The sequence below is a fragment of the Arabidopsis lyrata genome (assembly GCF_000004255.2).
Source record: "Arabidopsis lyrata subsp. lyrata unplaced genomic scaffold ARALYscaffold_8, whole genome shotgun sequence".
Classification (NCBI taxonomy): domain Eukaryota; kingdom Viridiplantae; phylum Streptophyta; class Magnoliopsida; order Brassicales; family Brassicaceae; genus Arabidopsis; species Arabidopsis lyrata.
This window is the reverse complement of record NW_003302548.1, coordinates 5,063,664-5,074,091: the sequence shown is the minus strand read 5'-3', so window position 1 is coordinate 5,074,091 and position 10,428 is coordinate 5,063,664. Positions and strand designations below refer to the sequence as shown.

General features: G+C 45.2%; 1 pseudogene; it reads left to right on the top strand.

Moving 5' to 3' along the window:
* Positions 1-1,117: 1,117 nt before the first annotated feature.
* Positions 1,118-3,477, top strand: LOC110229145 (annotated as a pseudogene).
* Positions 3,478-10,428: the final 6,951 nt, after the last annotated feature.

Sequence of the window (10,428 nt, the reverse complement as noted above, 5' to 3'; positions counted from 1 at the left end):
CCTAGATACTTCCTAACTATCAAATTTAAAATAACTAGCCATCAAACTTAAATTAAAGATTTTGGACTACTTTTTCGGTGTGAATGATATCGATTGTATCTTTTTTTGCTCACATGAAAAGAGTTCTTTCATGTCATAAGTTTAGAGGCATCGAACTTTTCAGATAGCTGACAACATTCAAAATTCCAGAAGATAGCGGGCATTAATGTACTTAGTGTCAACCGTGTGGATGTCGGATTCACACACTCAAGTATTTTATTAAGTAGGGAAGATTATTCTTGAGGGACAAAAATGAATATGTAAAAACTTTATAAATTGCTACGAAAATTGCTATATTATTTCTTTCTTGAGAAGAAGATCCCCTTTACATGGCCATTGGCCTTTATATTTATACTTAGAGAAACGACATTAAAATGAGTAATTAAGTACAATTATTCCTTCTTAAATGTGTCCGTTTTGATTCCTTGACTTTAATGCCCAACGTTTGAATTTGAGTTGACTCTGATCTTCGTGGGCCTCGCCTTTTCGGCCCAAGCGTCCCTGAACCGTCTTACCCATGTCTTCTGCATCGAACTCATGTCACAATGCAGTCACTTCGGACTCTCGAAGTGATGACAACCACTTCGACCGTTCCTTCGGCTCATGTGTCCGTTGGGCTTCATCCTTTATGGGCCCTTATCTTGACTACGTGGCAATCTTTGGTTGGTCTCGTACTTCTGGTGCGGGATCCGACACCAACAATTAGCCCCCCAAGTTCTTCGAAGTGCTATTCCAATTCGGAGGACTTTAAATGCTCAAGCGGCCAAAGATTGCGCTCGAGAATCTTTCTGATTTCCCGCCGAAAATCTCATCACTCCCTTAATTTCGGCACTAGCCATATTTAGTCGCGTGACATCTGTCGCCATTAGGACCGCATATCGTTTATTTACTATTAAAGCGGGAAAAAACCTTCCCACTTCTTCCACGATTTCCAAGATGGTTCCATCATTATCACTTAGCCTTCGTGAGGTAACTTCTTTCATCGTCACTTTTACTCTTACGCTTTAATCGAAAATTTTCTCTTCTCTTTCCTCGCCGATTTTCTCTTTGCCGGATTTTAAATTTCTCATATTTTCCGATGACTTCTGATTCCGAAAGGCCCGAATCTCCGTCATTCGACGATAGGCGCCCTAGCAATGACGAGTGCACTCGTCCTAATGATATTGCTGGTCCGCACTATAGATCCACTTGTACTCTTCAATCCCTCGAGCGATTGAGAGAGCTTTACCGAATTCCGTCGAAAATTATGGCGGAAGCACAAATAGCTGCCCCCACAGAATCCCCAGAGAACCATCGCGATAGTTACTTCTGCGTGTACGAGGTTTATTTCAAGGGTTGCGGATTAACTTTCCCGCTTCCCGAAGCCCTAGTTCGGTACTTGGCGGTTCTCGAGATCGCTCTCACCTGAATAGTAGTAGCCCCAGATCCCTCAAGCATAACTTGGAATTATAACAGTAGCGGCGGAGGGCCGGATACATCATAGGGGGTCCCCCGAGTTGAATGAGCTTCTAAGCGTGAGAAGTTCATCGAAGAAGACGGGGTATTTCTCGGCATACCCTAATGCTAACAGGAACGTCATTTCACATCTTCCAAACAAGGATGAAAATTGGCATCACCCTTGGTTCCTGATTAAGAAAACCCCTGCTTCGATTGGAAGTCTATCAGATTTACTTCCATCGAAGTGGTCCGCGAAACCTGGTAGAAATTAGGTCGCATTCATTCCTCCAATTTTATTATTCCTATTGATTAAACTTGTTATTTTCACTTCGCAGCTTTCGTCGCTCCGACTTTACCAACTGAGGAATTTATTGGCTTCTTCAAAATAATCCTCGAAGGGGAAACCCTTTGGAATTCTTTCACTCTCGATCGGTTCATAGAAGCCAATCGAAAACTCAGGATGAGCCCTCCCAACCATCTTCATCGTCTTCCGCCCCCTCCCTCAACCCAGGGAATGTCGGCTCGGGCTCTCACTGCCCAGCGAAAAATGATCTCCAAGCCGATGGCTGAGGCTTGTGACGAGAACAAGGCGTTCCTTGCGACCGCCATTGACAAAAAAGATTATAGCAAAACCTTATTGGTTGACGACGGTAGCACCGAAGGAGCCAGATCCGTCGCTGTTTTCAGATTGACACCTCGACGTGAACGTCACGACGAGCGTCCTTCCCGGAGGCTTCAATCTCCTAACCGCGATTCTCATCGTTCTTCCCGGGATGATTTTAGCAATGAACCGCTCAAGGATTTAATTCGCAAAAAGAGGGACAGGTCATCCCGCAGTGGTTCTTCTCCGCGAAGAGAGAAGTCAAGGGCCCGGATTGACCGTTCTCCTCGATCGTCCCCTCCTACTGAACCAATGGGCCCGCCTCGTCCTGTTGATATGTCTTCTTCTTCTCAACGTAGTGGTGTGAAGACGAACCTGGGTGCAACTTCTCAGAAGGATAGTTCTGAGTCTCGAGATGATTCTCCGAAGACAAAGCCTACTCTTGTTCCTCAGATCAAATCGCTCTCAGGTATGACGATGCACATGTATTCTTTTGGTCTTGTACTTATTTTGAATTTCTAAGACCTTTTCTCTTTCGCTTTCGTAGCCATGGAGAAAGAAGGTAACGTTTTTCGGTGCTTCAAAACCCGGTCAGGCGCGATCCTGCCGGAATTCAACAAGTGGCGCTCTGCAATTCGTGAACGATACCTACTTCATGCTCATCATTCATCTCGGGTTAGTTCCGCTTCAATTTCTGACTTTACCGTCATTTTTCGAACTGATCCGTCATTCCGGGTTTACAGGCGAACGGCGAGCTCAGTGACATAATCGAACATTACGAAGGGTTGGTCATTGGTCGGGAGAAAGAGATCGACACGTGGAAGGACAAGTTTTCTAATCTCGAAGTTGACCTCCGCTCTTCTACCGACTCCAAGCATGATTTGGAGGACAAGGTTGATGGTCTATCATCCGAGCTTGTGAAGGTAAAAGGGGAGCTACAGGACCAGTATGACCAAAATTTCAAACTCCAGGGTGAGCTTTCTGGTGTTCAGGGTAGACTTCATGAATTCGAATCAACCGCCGATACCCTGAACAACCAGCTTATTGAGCTTAACGCGAAGTACAAGGCGATTGCCAAATTGCGTGACTCCGAGTTGGCGAGATCGGCATCAAAAGCCAGAAAAGAGGTTAAGGGACGCGGGATGGAGTTGATCCAAGGGGCCATCCGATTCATGCAAACCGAGAAAGCTAGGTCTGATTTGGAATCAGACATCAAGGAGCACGAGAGCAACCTGATCTTGCTGGATCAAATCCATGATACAGATTTCTCCGAGGAGCATGAGAGGACCGAACTGTCGGCTAATCTTTCTGAAAAGCGGAGTCGCTTGGCAGCTCTTCCTACTTCGACCTTCAACCCTCAGGACTTCGAGGAATTCTTCACTGAATCGCCTCCTATAAGTGAATCGGGTCTAGATTGGGCAGGTAATGCTTGACTCCTGACATTTACTACATTTTCCTCACTTTTTCTTTAGTTGACTGGGACTGTCCTTCCCAGGTTCAAGTGAGGCGGAGGATGTCGTCTCACCCGAAGTACCTGTGGCACCGGCGGTCACTTCGGAGGATGGTTGTAATGTAGAGGGCGGACCAAGAGCTCCATCCGACCAAGCACCAGCTAAGGAGGTGAACGAAACTTCGGTTGCTGAGCCGGGGTCCGAGGTGGATATCACTCCGTAGTGGCTGCGTCCACTTTAAATTGGGAGTTGTCCCTTTAATTTTAAGACTTAATTTCGAACTTATTTTTGGCCTAAGGAGGCTTTATCATTTCTTTTGAACAAGATATTTGCCTGAGGAGGCTTTTAAACCTTTTTAGGTTATGTTCCCAAGGGGGTTTGGTTAAAATTATATGCGGGTTTGCAAAGTCCGCTTTTAACCTTTTGTGGCCTTGTGGTTATGCTTTTGAGATTTTTAGGCTGATCAGACCTTTCTCTTTAGAATGCGAGAACTGAGCTCGGCTTAAAGCGAGTTCCCCACTTCGGGTTTAGTCAACTCGATAAACTTATTGGGCTTGGGCCTTAGAAACTTTTGTAGTTAATGCGACGGTTGCGCTTTCCCTTCTTATAAGTTAGGGAAAACGGCTCGTCTTTAATGCAATAACTGCCTTTTCTCGATTTTCCAGAAATGGTTTAAACCATTCGGACACACTACCATTATTGGATTTATGGTTCCAAGACAAACCCTAAATCATTATAAATAAAGGCTTACCCACTTCTAAGCTTTATTTAAACACGATTTTAGAATCTTACTTGAGAAATATTTCAAGAATGGAGAACGAAAAAGTAGCCCCCGTTGATCCCGGCAGCCCACTCTTCTTGTCCGGCGACGGCTTTGAACCGGCCGGCGTTCTCTTCCCTCACGCCGTCTTTCACTTTCCTTCAAAGGAGAAGAAAGAGGCTTGCGACTTTGCTCAAATTCCGGACTGCATGATGCCGGTCCTCGATCTTGCTGGTCAAGGAGTTGAAGTGTTCTGCTCGTCAACAAGGTTTTCATAGTCCGAAGTGTACGATGAGGGACATTCCGTCTTTTAAATAACGCTCTATTTCCAATCTCTTGTATGTTCGCATAGTCGAACCTTTATTTGCTTCTCTTGTTCGCACAATCGAACCTTTTTCCTTTAATAAAGAAATAAAACAAATTTTTATTAATAGCTGAACTCGTTTTCGAGCTGCCTACGTACCCATCTCGGGATCAAGCCACACCGTAGTTCATGTACATAAACAATGTATGTAGCTCTAAACATAAAACTTCTTCAGGTGGATCACATTCCAAGGTCGCTTGACTGGATTGTCTTCTAAGTCTTTCAACCTATAAACACCGTTCCGAACCACTTCGGTAATAATGTAAGGTCCTTCCCAATTAATACCGAGTTTACCGGCGCCTTCTTCTTTTTTGTTGTCAAAGACGCGCCTTAATACATAATCTCCCACGAAGAACGGCCTACTTTTAACTTTAGAATTGTAATACCGGGCTGCTGCCTGTTGGTAATTCTGGATCCGAATTAGAGCTTGATCGCGCCTTTCATTTATGGTATCTAGTGAATCATTAAGCATTGCTGAATTTTCTTCCTCATTTAACGGTGCTTCTGTTCGACGAAGTCCGGGCACATTGAGTTCAGCTGGTACTACCGCCTCCATGCCATAAACCAAAGAGAATGGAGTTTCTCCTGTAGGTCGCCTAGGGGTTGTACGATAGGCCCACATGACGGGTTGGAGTTCTTCATACCATCCTCCCTTTAGATGACTTAAGCGTTTCTTGAGATTGCTTAATATTGTCTTGTTCGCGGCTTCAGCTTGACCGTTTCCTTGCGGATATCGTGGAGTAGAATAACTAACTTTGATTCCCCAGTCCGCACAAAAGGCATCAAACTCGTGTGAAATGAATTGCGGTCCATTATCAGTGACTATTTCGTATGGAACTCCATGTCGACATATAATGTTTTTCCAAATAAAGGTCTTCACCGCCGAATCCTTGATACCAACATACGCCTCAGCTTCAATCCATTTTGAAAAGTAGTCCGTAAGGACTAAAAGGTACTGTACACCTCGAGTTGATTTGTGTAATGGTCCAATGATGTCCATTGACCACCTCATAAACGGGTATGGGGCGGAAATGGAGGAGAATAACTCTGACGGTTGATGGATCAATGGTGCATGGAGTTGGCAGCGCTTGCATCCTTGGGCGAACTTAACACAATCTGTGATCATAGTGGGCCAAAAATACCCCATTCTTTTAATTTTAAAAGCCATAGCTCTTCCTGATGAATGACTTCCACATAATCCTTCATGCACCTCGCTCATGACGATTTCGACTTCGGGCCCAAAAATGCATAATAGGTAAGGGTCACTGACACCTCGTCTATATAACGCATCCTTTGACAGACAAAATTTCGCGCTAACGACTTTCATTTTCCTGGCCTGCCATTTATTCTTTGGGAGCTCACCTGTCATGATGTAGTGCTTTATTGGCTCCCTCCAGTCAGCCCCCCAGTCTTTAGCCGGAATTTGGTCAACCTTGTGAAATACTCGTGGCTCTGGCTCGGGATGTTCGTTCGGTTCGAGAGCATCCTCCTCGATTAACGATTCGGTTTCTAATACTGTTTCTGAACTCACATCTTCAGCTAAGACAACGGGTCCCTCGTTAGATGTATTTGATCCTCTTGACTTCCTCCGTTTGTTGGGTGGCGGTTCGATCTCTGGATCGCCACGGCCGTGTGCCGCCGCTCGAGACCTTGTAATGACGAGGGTTTCTTTGTTGTCTTGAATGCTTCGCTCCGAAATGCATTCCACTGGAATAACTCTTTTCAACTCAGGATCTGATGTTGACGCTAATGCGGCAAGCGCGTCCGCAGTTGTATTCTCTCCTCGAGGTATGCGGATTAATTCAAATTTCGAGAAATTTTTAGATAAATCCTTTACCACTTCGAGGTACGCTTCCATTCTTGAATCTTTGGCTTCATAGTCTCCATTAAATTGGTTAACTACTAATTGCGAATCGCAATAAGCCAATATTTCCTTGGCTCCAACTCCTTGTGCTAATCGAAGTCCGGCAATCAGGGCTTCGTATTCTGCCTCGTTGTTGGAGGCATTGAATAACAACCGGAATGATTGTTCTAGAATTTCTGACGTCGGAGATTCCAACTTGATTCCCACTCCGGATCCTTGTTTTGTTGAAGACCCATCTACGTGTAATTTCCAAGTTTGGTTCTCCGGTTGTTCTATCGTTCCAGGTATTGGTAGTTCGGTCAGGAAATCTGCTAAGACCTGAGCCTTCATACTGATCCGGCTTTTGAACTCTATGTCGTATTCGCTTAATTCCACTGCCCATTTCGCCAAACGTCCGGACTGACTTGGACTATGAAGTATTGTTCGGAGTGGTTGGTTAGTTAATACTTCAACCGGATGGGATTGAAAATATGGACGTAGCTTCTGAGCCGAAGTTACCACCGCGAGTGCAAGTTTTTCCATCATTGTGTATCTGGTTTCTGGATCCGTCATTGACTTGCTTACATAGTAAATTGGTTTCTGCTCCCCACGGTCTTCCCGAACCAAGACTCCACTAACCGCGTGGTTTGAAACCGATATATACAAATAAAGGTTTTCATCCACTTCCGGTTTGGACAGTATAGGCGGAGTGGTTAAGTATGCCTTAAGCTGCCCAAAAGCTTCTTCACACTTCTCATCCCAAAGGAATCCTTTGTTCCCTTTTAGAATCTGGTAGAAAGGTAACGACTTATCTGTTGATCTCGAGATAAAACGATTCAAAGCCGCAATCCGCCCAGTCAACCGTTGTACTTCTTTGAAGTTTCTTGGAGAGGGCATGTTCAGAAAGGCGTTGATTTGATTTGGATTGGCCTCGATTCCTCTTTCTGTCACGATATAACCAAGAAATTCTCCGGATGGTGTGGATGTCGGATTCACACACTCAAGTATTTTGTTAAGTGGGAAAGTTTATTCTTGAGGGACAAAAATGAATACGTAAGAACTTGTAAATTGATACGAAAATTGCTATATTATTTCTCTCTTGAGAGGAAGATCCCTTTACATGGCCATTGGCCTTTATATTTATACATAGAGAATTGACATTAAAATGAATAATTAAGTACAATTATTCCCTCTTAAATGTGTCCGTTTTGATTCTTCGACTTTAATGCTCAACGTTTGAATTTGAGTTGACTCTGATCTTCGTGGTCCTCGCCTTTTCGGCCCAAATATCCTTGAACCATCTTACCCATGCCTTCTTCATCGAACTCATGTCGCAATGTAATCACTTCGGATTTCTCGAAATGGTGACAACCACTTCGACCGTTCCTTCGACTCCTGGGTCCAATGGGCTTCATTCTTTATGGGCCATTATCTTGACTACGTGGCAATCTTTGGTTGGTCTCGTACTTCTGGTGCGGGATCCGACACCAACAATTAGCTCCCCAAGTTCTTCGAAGTGCTATTCCAATTCGGAGGACTTTAAATGCTCAAATAGCCAAAGATTGCGCTCGAGAATCTTTCTGATTTCCCGCCGAAAATCTCATCACTCCTTTAATTTCGGCACTAGCCTTTTTTAACTGAGTGACATCTGTCATCATTATGACCGTATATTGTTTAATTACTATTAAAACGGGAAAAACCTTCCCACTTCCCACACGACTTCCGAGGCGGTTTCATCATTAGCTTGAGGTAACTTCTTTTCACCATTACTCTCTTCTTTTACTTTTGTACTTTAATCAAAAACTCTCTCTTCTCTTCTTCACAAAAAACCTCTCTTCGCCGGATCTTTGAATTTTTATTCGATGACTTCTGATTCTGAAAGACCTGAATCTCCGTCTTACGACGAAAAGCGTTCTAGTAATGACGAATGCACTCGTCCTAACGACATCGCCGGTCCTCATTACAAATCCACCTGTACTCTTCAATCCCTTGAGCGATTGAAGGGGCTCTGTCAAATTCCTCCTGGAATTATAGCGGAGGCGCAAATAGCCGACCCTACGGAATCTCCTGAGAACCACCGTGCCGGCTACTTTTGTGTTTACGAAATTTACTTCAAGGGCTGCGGATTGACCTTCCCTCTTCCCGAAGCCCTAGTTCGATTCTTGGCGGCTCTTGAGATCGCTTTACCTCAATTAACCCCCAATCTCCTCCGAACCATCCTCGGGATTATAACAGTTGCGGCGGAGGCTGGCTACGTCATTGGAGTCCCCGAGCTGAATGAACTCCTAAGCGTAAGGAGTTCATCAAAGAAAACTGGGTACTTCTCGGCGTATCCAAACGCCAATAGAAACGTCATCTCGCACCTCCCGAACAAGGATGAGAACTGGCACCATCCTTGGTTTCTGATTAAGAAACTCCTGCTTCGATTGGGAATCTTTCCGATGTACTCCCATCGAAGTGGTCCGCGAAACCTGGTAGAGACTAGGTCGTATATTCCCTTTTTGTTTATTATTATTTTTTACTAACCGAATTCGTTGTTTCATTTCGCAGCTTTCATCGCTTCAACTCTCCCGACTGAAGAATTTGTCAAGTTCTTCAAAACAATCCTTGAAGGGGAAACCCTTTGGAATTCTTTTACCCTTGACCGATTTGTCGAGGCCAACCGGAAGCTCAGGATGAGTCCTCCCAATCTACTTCATCGTCTTCCGCCTCCTCCCTCAACTCAGGGAATGTCAGCTCGGGCCCTCGCTGCCCAGCGTAAGAAGCTCTCCAAGCCGATAGCAGAGGCTTGTGATGAAAACAAGGCGTTCCTTGCAACCGCCATCGACAAAAAAGATTACAGCAGGACCCTGCTGGTTGATGACAACAGCTCCGAGAGAGCCAGATCCGTTGCTGCTTATAGGTTAACACCTCGCCGTGAACGCCGCGACGAGCGTTCTCCTCGGAGAGAGCGGTCTCCTCGTCGTGATTCTCCTCGTCCTCCCCGAGACGATTTCAGCAACGAACCTCTTAAGAATTTGGTTCGTAAGAAAAGGGACAAGTCGTCCCGTGATGACTCGTCTCCGCGAAGGGAGAAATCAAGGGCCCGGACTGACCGTTCACCTCGATCATCCCCTTCTGCTGAACCAATGGGTCCTCCCCGACCTGTTGACATGTCTTCTTCTTCTCAGCCCGTCAGTGAAAAGACTGCTCGGAGTGCCTCCCCTAAAAGTGGAGATTCTGAATCTCGAGATGCTCCCTCGAGGCTGAAGCCTGCTCTTGTCCCTCAGGTCAAATCGCTTTCAGGTTTGGTGATTTACACACTTCAACTTTTTGTCTTTATTAAAATTCCAATTTTTACAATTCTTCCTTCCTCGCAGCTATGGAGACAGAAGGCAGCGTCTTCCGATGCTTCAAGACCCGTTCGGGTTCGATCTTGCCAGATTTCAACAAATGGCGCCCTGCAATTCGTGAACGCTATTTGCTTCACGCTTACCACTCATCTCGGGTTAGTTCCGTTTTTTTTTTTTTTTTTTGCATTGCCATTCTGCGAACTGACTCACCATCCTTGGTTCATGTATAATGCCAGGCCCAGAGCGAATTTAACGACATGATCGAACATTACGAAGGGTTGGTCATCGGACGGGAGAAGGAGATTGACATGTGGAAGAAGAAATTCTCAGCTCTTGAGGCTGACCTCAACTCTTCTGATGGCTCTAAGCACGATCTGGAGGATAAGGTCGATAGGTTGACGTCGGAGTTGGCGCAGGTAAAGGGGGAACTGCAAGACTACTATGACCGGAATTACAAACTCCAAGACGAACTGTCTGGTGTTCAAGGTAGACTTCACGAATCCGAATCAACCGCCGACACCCTGAACAACCAACTTATTGAGCTTGACGCGAAGTACAAGGCGCTAGCCAAGTTGCGTGATTCTGAGTGGCAAGGTCGGCA